General features: G+C 42.2%; 1 long non-coding RNA gene across 1 annotated transcript in view; it reads right to left on the bottom strand.

Moving 5' to 3' along the window:
* Positions 1-1,242: 1,242 nt before the first annotated feature.
* Positions 1,243-11,429, bottom strand: part of LOC138803315 (uncharacterized) — a 151,994-nt gene continuing 141,807 nt past the window's right edge. Inside the window, exon 3 of the long non-coding RNA XR_011364931.1 lies at positions 1,243-1,310. This is a non-coding gene — a long non-coding RNA (uncharacterized lncRNA). The remainder of the gene's footprint in view (positions 1,311-11,429) is intronic.

Raw genomic sequence — 11,429 nt, 5'->3', positions numbered from 1 at the left:
TACTTATGTAACTCAAAAAAATGGAGATAATTAACAAGCTGGCCAGAAGAAAGGAGGTTTAAGGCAGGAGAAGTACGAAGATATTGGAAATGTTTAGAGCAGGCTTAATGAGACCTTAAAGATTTAGAATCTGACTTTCCATTTGTTTTTCATGATCCACAGTATTACTTCTGCAAATTCTGCCTTGTTAATCCACTCTATACCCCAGTCCTGTGCGATTAGCGACCCATTTAACTAGGAGGACAGCCTACTATATGTTGGTACAGCTGTCTCCCTAACTAGACAGGGGGCTCACTGGCAGCAGACAGCTTCCCTGTTCCTAATGTCTGGAACACAGTGGTTACTCAGTAGGTGTGTGTTACTGCTATTTCCCCTAATCACCGTTTTTACCTGCTGGTATTTTGATAAGAAAGAATAAGAATTTGCTCTCATAAGACTGTGAAGTAAATCTTATTCCCATTTTACAGATGGAAAACGTGGCTCTAGGGAAGCTAAACGAACCAGTTAGATTCATTTAACCCACAAACAGTAGAGGCAACATTTGCATTGAGAAAGCTAGGCTTTAGAGCACTCTACTTTTCACCCATCCATTCCACCAATCATGTCTGGATGCCTGCTATCTGCCAAGAACCATTCCAGACTGGTGGAATGTGTCTTGAAGAGCTAACAGCAGATCAAATAATCACATGCTAGGTGGATGACAGGTACAGAGGTGAGGACCACTCAGCTGTGGTTGGGGTTAAGAAGGCAGGGAACCAAAGGCTTCCAGGCAGGAGGAAAGGAAATGGCAAGGATACCAAGTCTGTGGTCAATCTTCCTGTCTGCACAGTGTGTATCTGGAGGATGCAACCCATGTTCTAAGCAGCTCCATTTTCATAACCCAGCAAAGCACCTTGGACTAGGTTATTGGTGAAGGGGAAAACGACTAATATTGGCTTCCAGATTTTAAACAAAGGGAGAACATTTCAACTTTCAGGAGTATACCAGAAGTCTTAATGGAACCATCACAGACTCTCAAGGGGCAGATAAAACCAGGAGGAAATCAATTCCTGCTTTTTCTCCCAAGAACTTTGTTGCATGGCTGAAAATACCTTCAGGCTCCCATCTTTAAACCTGCTCCCCTGTTAACAGGATGCAAAAAAAAAAAAACCAAAAAAAAAAAACCAGACTAAGATACTCTGGTTTTTCCAAGTTGCTAGGCTATCAATATATTTACTCACAGCCGCAGACATTGGGCTCAGGAGCTGTCCAGGCAACCAGTGCAGGTGGCTGGATCATGAGGATTCCATCAACAGGAGGTTCCCTAGGGGCTTTGAAACCAGACAAAGCATGTTCATAATTGCCTGAAGGTACCGCAGTTGAAGTTTTACTCTAGGTTTTGTTCTAACAAGCTATTTTTAGTTATTGGTGATTCATTTTGGCCCCCTTTAGGGTTTCAAGTTCAATTGTGATTTCTACCTGCTTTTTTGACCACCACCAACCAACCAACAAACAAAAACACCTGAAGACCAATGAAGGAGAAGAGGAGTCATATTTTCTCACTCCACAGCCCCTGGACTTTCCAAACTATGCCTGGGGGGGGGGGAATAGGGTAAAAGGGGTGGGGGAAGGTGCTAGGGCTTTAAATAAATTGAGACCTTGACCAGGTTGAAATCTGGGCTCCAAAGCTCCATACTATAAGGTTGCTGTCTCTGTGATGATTTGGAGGGGTTGGGGGTAAGGGCTATCTTTTCATCAAATTGCAGGACACAGGGCTGTCTCAGGACTGATATTAGGGCCAGGCACTTCACTTCCAAATGCTTCAGATGCAAATCATTTCCACTGTTTCAGACAAAAGCAAAATGGACTCACTCCCTGGTTGTCAGAACACTTTTGAGTCCTTATATTGTATAAAATAAATAAGACAAGATTCTACCATCCCAATCTGTCTTTCTGGGAAGAGTTGTGACCTTCCCCTGGTTACCACAATCACCCAGGATTTTGTAAGGCTCCCTTGGTGTGACGCAGGGCCACATAGATAGCACTGATTCTAATCTATCATGGATGGATAAGAATGCACACATGTGTTCCACCCTGATCCATACAGTCACACAGAAGGAAATAAGCTCCTCTTTGGCTGAGGATTTTATTTCAATTAATGAGTTTCTATCTAATTATTAGAAGCAAGGCTGACTTAATAGCCACATTTCTGACTGGGCCAATGACTACAAAAATACAATTCTCTCACAGTCTACAGGACTTAAAATAGTTCAAGTTTTAGTTTTTACCTCCTCCCTGGTAAGTTTTATGACATAATTGGCAACTAATTCAACCCAGAAGACTTACATTGCTCAAAATCACATGTCCCATAGTATATTACTGGCCTCTTTTTCTCCGGTTCTAATGAATGATTGGCAAACCCTGCTTTGAAAAGTGTTCAGGTCTAAACCACGAAAACTCTATTCAATGGCATAGATCCATTTTTGTTTTCTTTGCCAAACAGAAGCCCATCAGAAGATCATTGGAAGAAGAACTTTGTGATTAGAATGATTCTGTGATCAGTTTTGACAATGAGGTAGCACAGAATCAAATGAGAGTTCATTAATAGAAATTGTGAACATCTTTATTGACTGCAAATTGTCTTTTTCTGCCACCCCAATTTTGGTATCTAAGTGTTTTCATTTTTCAGAACCTTCTACTTGTTTCCGATTTAGAGTTTTTGTTATTGTTCTGGTCCTGGGGCTTAAACTCAGGGTCTGGGTGCTTTTTTTTTTGCTCAAGGCTAGTGCTCTACCACTTGAGCCAGAGATCTACTTCTGGCTTTTTTAAGGTAGTTTATTGGTGATAAGAGTCTCAGAGACTTTCCTGCTTAGGCTGGCTTCGAACTACAATCCACAGATCTCAGCCTCCTGAGTAGCTAGAATTACAGGTATGTGCCACCAGCACCAGATTTAGATTTTTTTTAATTGTATTTTATTTTATTTGAGAACATACTGTACAGGGGGGCTACAATTACATGGGCAGGATAATGCATACATTTCTTACCAAGCATTGCAGCCTCCTCCTTTGTTTACCCTTCACTTCAGATTTAGATTTTTTAAAAAATATTTTATCTTTAAGTAGTTGTACAGAAGAGTTGCCACTCGACAAGCAGTATATGTATACAATGAATCTTGGTCATTGTCACTCTTCATCATTCTCCCTCATCCCTTCCAACCCCATGCCTTTCCTCAGGTTTCTGGTGTAGAACTGCATTCAATTTTATAGCTGCATTTTCTTGTCCCCCCGCTTCCTTATTTCACTATTTTCCCCTTCCTCTTCACACATTCACTTTCGATTCGTAGTGTTTATTTTGTTGGACTGTGAGTTAGCCTTTCTAAGGAGTTACATCATTTGGTTTCTTCCCTGAATCTGCCATCATTTGCTTAATACAATTGTGTATACTTGGATTCCACCTTGAAGCGTATAGTTACATATTTCTAGATGAATTCTAACTTCAACATGTGAGAAAAAACATACATCCTTTTCTCTCTGGGTTTGATTTACTTCATTTAGCATAATTTTTTCCCAGTCCTTCCATTTCTTTGACATTTTAAAATATTATACATAAAATGCTTTCTTCCTCTGAGTCTCACCTCCTAAAACTTGTACCACCTTTCAAAAACAACATAGGCAGAGGATCAAGCCTTTGCCACATAGCCTTTGGGGATATTTCAGGTCCAAACCATAATAGCCTGGAAAGATGAGGCTGTCTTTCCTCATTGATATCCTCATGTTGTCTGCATCAGCCTCTATATCCATTCTATGTCTATACCAATATCATCTCCAAAGAACTCTCTTGTTTTCATTTCATTTATCTTATTTTGCTTGACTTATTTTTACTACAAATACATTTTTCTACTGATTAGAAAACAAGCTTCTTAGAGATAGATGAAGAAATCACTGATTCTTTTTCTCCTATACCTTGCAGTAGGTCTTCAATCTATAGAAGATGCTAGGAAGGGATGATATCTATCATTTCTTATGAGGCACTGTTCAGGGAAACTCCAAAATATCATCACATTAACCTTGATCACCTTCTGACCCTGTCTTTTCCTTACTAGCCTATTTTCAATGCCTGAAATATGAGAGCTCATTTCTGTCTTTGAGTTTTACTCTGGCTGTTCCTCTGTACAGAATACATTTCCAGATTCTTCTGTGGTTGGCTCTTTTCATTTTATTTAAATTAAGAAATACTTCATCCAAGGGTCCTACCCTGACCACCTTACCCAAGGAATCTAACTTGGCCCCCCTTCTCAAATTCTTCTATATCTAAACTACCTCTTTCATTCTCCCCATAACACTTAACAATAAGTACAATGGTATGGTTAGTTTGTTTGTTGGTAGTCTGTCTTCTGCCTATCTTGTTTGTAGCTGTGTTTACTGCCGAGAATGGGGGCCTGATACTTCATATGTGCTCAGTTACCTAACAAGACAGTCAGCCTGTGAGCAGTGTGACACTAACCGGCACTTACTGTCTGACACTCTTTCGGCCTCCAGAGAATTGCCAGGAACCCATAAAACCTCAGTTTTCTGATTTGGTCACCTTGTTTTGATTTCCTTTTCTAGTCTGGAGAATGGCCAAGTTGTCTACAAAACTTATTTCCTCGAAATTTTTCAGTATCTTGCAGTGTGACAAAGAAGTTATCTTGTGACAAGGCAATCACTTTTTTAGATATTCAGGGCTAACCAGAAGGTGAAGAGCTTTCTTTTTCTTTTTCTATTTTTTGCTGGTTGCAGGGCCTGAACTCTGGGCCTGGGCATTGTCCCTCAGCTCTTCAGCTCAAGGCTAGCGCTCTACCACTTGAGCCACAGCACCACTTCCGGCTTTTTTCTTTTTGCTTATGTGGTGCTGAGGAATCGAACCCAGGGCCTCATGCATGCAAAGCAAGCGCTCTACCACTGAGCCACCTTCCCAGACCTTCAAGAGCTTTTTTATAGGATGAGGTTCTGTTAGTCTGTTGTGCTAGTAGTCTAGATATGTTTTTTTTAAGGAGTTATCTGAGTCCAGGTTCCAATAAGAAACAGAGAGAACACTCACACTAAGTTACTAGGAGACATTTTTAAGACCATTGCCATACCCAGTCCTCAAAGGCAAGAAGCAGCAGCTCCTGTAAACAGAAGGTAGCTGTAAGCAGAGGCCAACTAAGAACTGAGTAGTAGGGAACTCCAGTAACCTGAAAGGAAGGAGCCTAGAATTCATTGCCCATCTTCCTCTTTTGCCTTTCCTGCTGTTACCCCCTATAGAGTGGGGTCTCATTGGAAGCTAGAAGCCAACACTGCTTATTGATATGGCCAATCCTGCTTAGCCATGTGGACACAATGTAGACACAAAGAGGTAGGTGTGATCTGGAGGGATATAGGAGATTATCAGCATAATAGCTATGGCTGGCTGACAGCACCTATACAAAGGGGGTTGGGTTGTTCCGGTATATACTAGTACTTGGGAAGAATTTTTGGAGACTAACTTATTTAACCTTCATCAAGTTCATAAGGATGCATTATCCTGGTCCCATTTGGCAGACTATAGACTAGGAAATACACAGGTCAAATACTAGCTGGTAAGTGGAGCAGTGTAACTATAACTACCTGTCTGTTATTACAGATCCAGTACTTATTTCCTGCGGGCCACTCCACCTTGCTTCCAATGATTGATCCTAAAGTGTAATTCAAACGAAGCAAAAAGCTGAGGTATGGCCTGGGAGACAAGATGAAAGGCTTTCATTATTTGTCATCAGTGATGTCAGACACAAACTCTATCCAAAAGATTAAAGTATAACTAAGAGAAGAGAGAAAAAATGAGAGAGACAGAAGTGAGAGAGGACAGAGAGAGGACAGAGAGAGAGAGAGAGAGAGAGAGAGAGAGAGAGAGAGAGAGAGAGAGAGAGAGCACGAGAGAGCACTGGAGCCAATTGCACATAGAATACAAGCCAGATATCTAATTATAGCTGATAAGGCCCCTCATGATCTGTGCCTGCTCGACTCATCTTTCCCCATTCCCCATGGGGCACTATGTCCCAGCCAAGATAAACTTTGTTTGGCTCCCTAAATAGCCCTCAGGTCTTTGCCCCTGCTGCCACTTCTGCCTGGAACAGTTACCCTGCCTTCTTTCCAGCTATCTCAACTCCTACTTATCTAACAGGTCCTACTTTGGGCCTTTCTTTCATGCTTCTTCCTCTTTCTTTCCCTCCTTTCTATCTCTAATGGCCATTTATTGGTGCCTGGTATGTACGGGCACAGTCTTTTTCCTGAGAAGTTTGCACAAGGAAATCTCCCTTCACACCCACGTGTAGGATAGGAATTTTTCCTATGGGCTTTTCACAGTAGCTTGGCTCTATATTAGTTCGGCTTTTTTTACTCTGCTTTAGCAACTGGTTATGCATCTGTCTCTTCCATTAGATCAGAGACTCAACAAGAGTGGGTATGTTATCACTGCAGATATTTGTATACTGTAAGGGCTATGACAAGTTACTGGGACTTAGTGCTTTAAAACAAGACAAAATAATGACTTGTTCCAGAGACAGATGCTTGACATAGCTCTCATGAAGCATAAATTGAGGTGCCGGGAAGCCACATGTTTTGTTTTTTTTTCTGGAGGTGCTAGGAATAATCCATTTTCTTGCCTTTTCTATTGGATGCCCATATTCCTTGGCTGAAGGTCCCTTTCTTTATTTTCAAAGCCTCCTGAGGCTGGTGGAATCCTTATCCCATCCCATCACTCAGTTGGATGTTGACTCTGGCCTCCCTCTTCTACCTTTAAAGAAACCTGTGATTATACTTGTGATGATATTATATCTACCCAGATAAACCAGGATGGTAATACCTACTTTAATGCCATCTGAGATTTTAATCCCTCTTCGCCCTGTAACATAATATACTCACATAATATACTCAGGGACAAGGACATGAGAAATATTTGGAAATCTATTGTTCTGCCTACTATGTTATTATCCACAGAGGCAACCTAGAGAGAAAACTTAAATGTCTTGAATATGTGCTTGGAGAATGGAATATATAAAATTTTTTCATGTTTAATGCATGTCCGTGTATGAAACACACAGAACATTTGGGTGTCTGTATATGCTTCTATGTCTGTGTGGGATAGGGCTCAGGGGGGAAGATTGTCTGATCTTATGATCAGCTGTATGTGTATTGGGAGGTAGAAACATAAACATGAACTCTAAGAGCCAAGTACTATTTTCCTTACAATTTGAGCTATAAACAATTTTGTCTATTTCCCATATAGATACTTGTGCTTCCGGTCTTGTATTTCTGTGCTCTAAATTTACATATCCTGGTGACTATACTCAAAGGAAGTATCTAGAAAGCCAAGCAGCTCTTCTGGAACATTCTATATACAAGCATGCAACTTAGACACATCCAGTGCTGCCAAGAATAAGAGGGCAATCAAAGCAGTGTCTTGTTTTTAACTGTTAGGAAAAGAAAAAATAGTCCTGACATGGAATCTGTCACTAAGTTCCCAGGCAGTCCCTCACCTAATTTCACAAGTGTGAGAACAGGAAAGCCCACAGGTCACACATAACCCATATCCTTCATTGTACAGATAGCTTATGACCCATCAAGTGGGAAACATACACAGGCTCATATGATCACCCAGAGCAAGACTGCGTGTGTCAGGGCCCTCTATTGCAATTATGACTTTTAAAAAGTGCCTGTGGGCCGGGCACCAGTGGCTCACACCCGTAATCCTAGCTACTCAGGAGGATGAGATCTGAAGATCACGGTTCAAAGCCAGCCTGGGCAGGAAAGTCCGTGAAACTCTAATCTCCAATAAACCACCAGAAAACTAGAAGTGGCGCTGTAGCCCACGTGGTAGAGCGCTCGCCTTGAGCTGAAGAGCTGAGGGACAGCGCTCAGGCCCAGAGTTCAATCCCCAAGAATGACAAAAAAAAAAAGTGGCTGTGGACTCCTTGAAGGCATTTGCTTTGTCTCTCGGGCTCTACAACATCAGGTCTGCTCCCTGAGTCCTCGTGTTTCTAAGAGACAAAACCCAGAATGATGCTGAGAGACGCATACTCTATTCCCAGGGGAAGCTTCTCAGGATCCAATTTTCTTTCCTCCATGGAGCCATTTCTAGCACCTCTAAACAGAAACCTCTCCCCTGTCCAATGAAGAAAAAGAACAGACCACATCTCCACACTCAGTTTTCAGTCATGTGGCCTCATCTTGTTAGCAGCCATATTGGTCTTGTTAGCTGTGCTTCCATATGCCATACTGTGTCAAAGGTAAAGCACAATAGTGTTCTGTAGGTACTCATGCCCTGCCCCAATGGTTTCAGCTAAGTACAGAAGCTATTAACTTACTTGTACTTTTTCAACTAAAATTTGAGTATCTTGTGCTAGATAGTGTATTAGGTCTCTACAGGTACTACTAACCTTGATCTAGGGTTCCTTAGAGCAAGTGCTCCCAACTCTGTACTGCAAATACAGCGATGGTGTGGGTCCTTGTCATTCAGGCAAGAAACCTGAGCTAGAGAGACAGAAGCCCTATATGATAGTCAGCTAGGACTTGGCTGTGCCCAGCTCTCAACTTTCTCCCAAACCCTACTTCTGACACTGGGTCAAGGGCTCTTGTAAGGTGTAAGGATGCTGTTTCCCTTACCTTCATATCCACAGCAACTACATAATAACTGGCAGACAGCAGGTTCTCTAAGAAGTGAACTTCAACAAACAATGAAGGCTCAGGTCCAAGAATTTTCATGGACTCATTCACATCTTGGATAGAGGGGACAATGCAAAACCTCGTATCCACTTTACACCCTATTCCTGGATAAAGTATAAGGCATATACCATCAGGCAAAAAAAGGGGGGTCATTTTTAGGCACACCGGGACTTCTAAGTGAGAGCCAATATGACTTGTTTCTACATTTTTAATTAATTTATTGTTATTATAAAGGTGAGGTACAGAAGGATTACAATTAGATGAATCAGGTGATGAGTACATTTACTTCTGTACAGTGTCTTCTCTTCCCTCACTCTCTCCCAGTCCCTCCCTCCCTCACTATAATGTGACTTCCTTTTTTTTCTATTGTGAAAAGGGAACTTTGAAAGGGACTCCAGATGCAGTCTATGAGAGCAGCTCTTGCCCTGGCCAGAGTCATCCCTAGACCAGCATTTGAACTCTGTTTTTTGGTCTTCCAAAAAGTGCAAGAAACATCACCCCAGGTACATCCCAGAGTGAATTTCCCTCGAAATGAGTTTAATAGCAACTCCCACATCCATTTCTGTCCCCTCTTCTAGGCCATCGTATGCTAGATAGAAAGGATAGAAACATCTCAGATCATTCTCTCCCGAAGTACAGGTGGGAGATAAGGAATGTCAATGAGCAAAAATATAGTGGAAAGGTAGTATAAGATGCTTCAGAAACACTGGGAGGGAGAACAGAAATTTGAAAATGTCTCCCGGTAGAGCTCATGTCTGAAAAGGGACTTCAAGGATATACAGTTCTTTGCTGGCTAGGTGGGAGGCAGAAGAGTAATCCAAGTCAAGGGACTAGCACAAAGCAGGGAAGAATGAGTTGTGTATCTGGGGGAATAGCCTGCTAAGTATCTGGACCGGTGGGCCTGAGCACTGAGTGGATACTAAGTGTGGGAGTCTCTAGTGTGAGTACTAATGCTTGCTGAAGGCTTGAGTCAGCTTATATGGATGGTGGGGTGATGGGGCATAGCTGATTTCCAGGCAGATAATGCTAGTAGAATAGAGGACTCCTGGCATTCCCACACTGTGAAACCAAAGGAGGATGTAACAGTAAGGTGCAATGCCTATGTGGCTCTGAACATACAAAATAATATTTATTGAAATGAACTGCAGGGAATGGAAACCAGAAGTTTCTTCATTGTTATTTGTGTCTTCTCTTTTCAGGTTTGTTCATCTATCTGTCTTTGGGAGTATAAGAGGAGTATAGAAATGGAGGTAAAAGGGTGAAAATGCAGCAGTGGTACTCACCAGACACTATGTTGAAAATGAACTGTAAAACTTGTGGGTGGGGGAAGGAGGAAAAACTAGGAGAGAGTGAGGGAAGGGGTGATGGTGTTCAGAAAAAAAATGTACTCTTTACCTGACTGATGTAACTGGAACCCCTCTGTTTACTACCTTTACAATAACAAGATTTTTTTTTAAATAAAAAGGGATTTAGTCAGGCGCCGGTGGCTCACACCTGTAATCCTGGCTACTTAGGAGGCTGAGATTTGAGGATCTAGGTTTGAAGCCAACCTGGACAGGAAAGTCCATGAGACTCTTATCTCCAATTAACCACCAGAAAACTGGAAGTGGCACTGTGGCTCAAGTGGTAGATCACTTGCCTTGAGCTGAAGAGCTCAGTCCCAGAGATCAAGCCCACAGCTGACCAGAAAAAAGGGAGGGGAGGATTGGAGGGAGATTTGCAAGTAGTCCAACCACGAGTCTGTAGTTTGTTCTCCATGGGAGGCAACAGGAGGGAGAGAAGAAATTAAGGAGAGATCAGGAATGTAGGATAGGTAGAACTCTAGCCTTGTCAAAGAGAGTAGGAGTCTGGATGTCTGAAAGCAGCTTCAGTACATAATGGCACTCATCACCAGGTGGGGTGTTCTGGGACAGAGCAGAGTGGATAAGATCAAGAATCTCATTTTGGATAGGTTGTATTGAGGATTCCTGTTGGGTATTATGTGAGGTGCTGAGAGACAGGCCTAGAACTTCAAATGTCAGACTATACACATGGATCTGAGCTCTTGGTCATACAGAGAGGTTGGGGGCATACAGGGTATAGAAACAAGGAAGAAACTTAGAGCCATATTATGTCATGAGAACCAAACAGCACACCATCCTTATGAGCCTTAGTCTCCTCCAGGATTGGTATTACGCATGCACGTGCACACACGCACGCACACACACACACACACACACACACACACACACATACCTACACACACACACACACACACACACACACACACACACACACACACAAACACAATGATACTGGGACTTAAAATCAGAGCTTTGACACTGTCCATTAGCTTTTCTGCTTAAGGCTGGCACCCCACCAATTGAACCACAGTTCTACTTTCTTCCTTTCCTTTTTCTTCTCTCTCTCTCCCTCCTTTACTCCCTCCTTCCCTCCCTTCCTCCCTTCCTTCCTTCTTTGCTTCCTTCCTTCCTTCCTTCTTCCCTTCCTTCCTTCCTTCCCTCTTAACTGGAGATAATACTCTCATGGACTTTCCTGACCAGAGTGATCCTCAGCTCTCAGCCTTCTTCAACTGGAATTACTGGCATGAGCCACTCATGCTGGACTTTTAAAGACTGCTATTATTCTAGAAACTCTTCAGCCTTCAAACTATACAGACACCAGAGTAACCCACATCTTCTGTTCAGAACAAACCATTATATGTCTCAGGTAGATGCTAAATGGTATAT

The sequence above is a fragment of the Dipodomys merriami genome, unplaced genomic scaffold (genome assembly GCF_024711535.1).
Source record: "Dipodomys merriami isolate MVZ:Mamm:240054 unplaced genomic scaffold, mDipMer1.0.p SCAF_34, whole genome shotgun sequence".
NCBI lineage: Eukaryota > Metazoa > Chordata > Mammalia > Rodentia > Heteromyidae > Dipodomys > Dipodomys merriami.
This window is presented reverse-complemented; position numbering and strand designations above follow the sequence as displayed.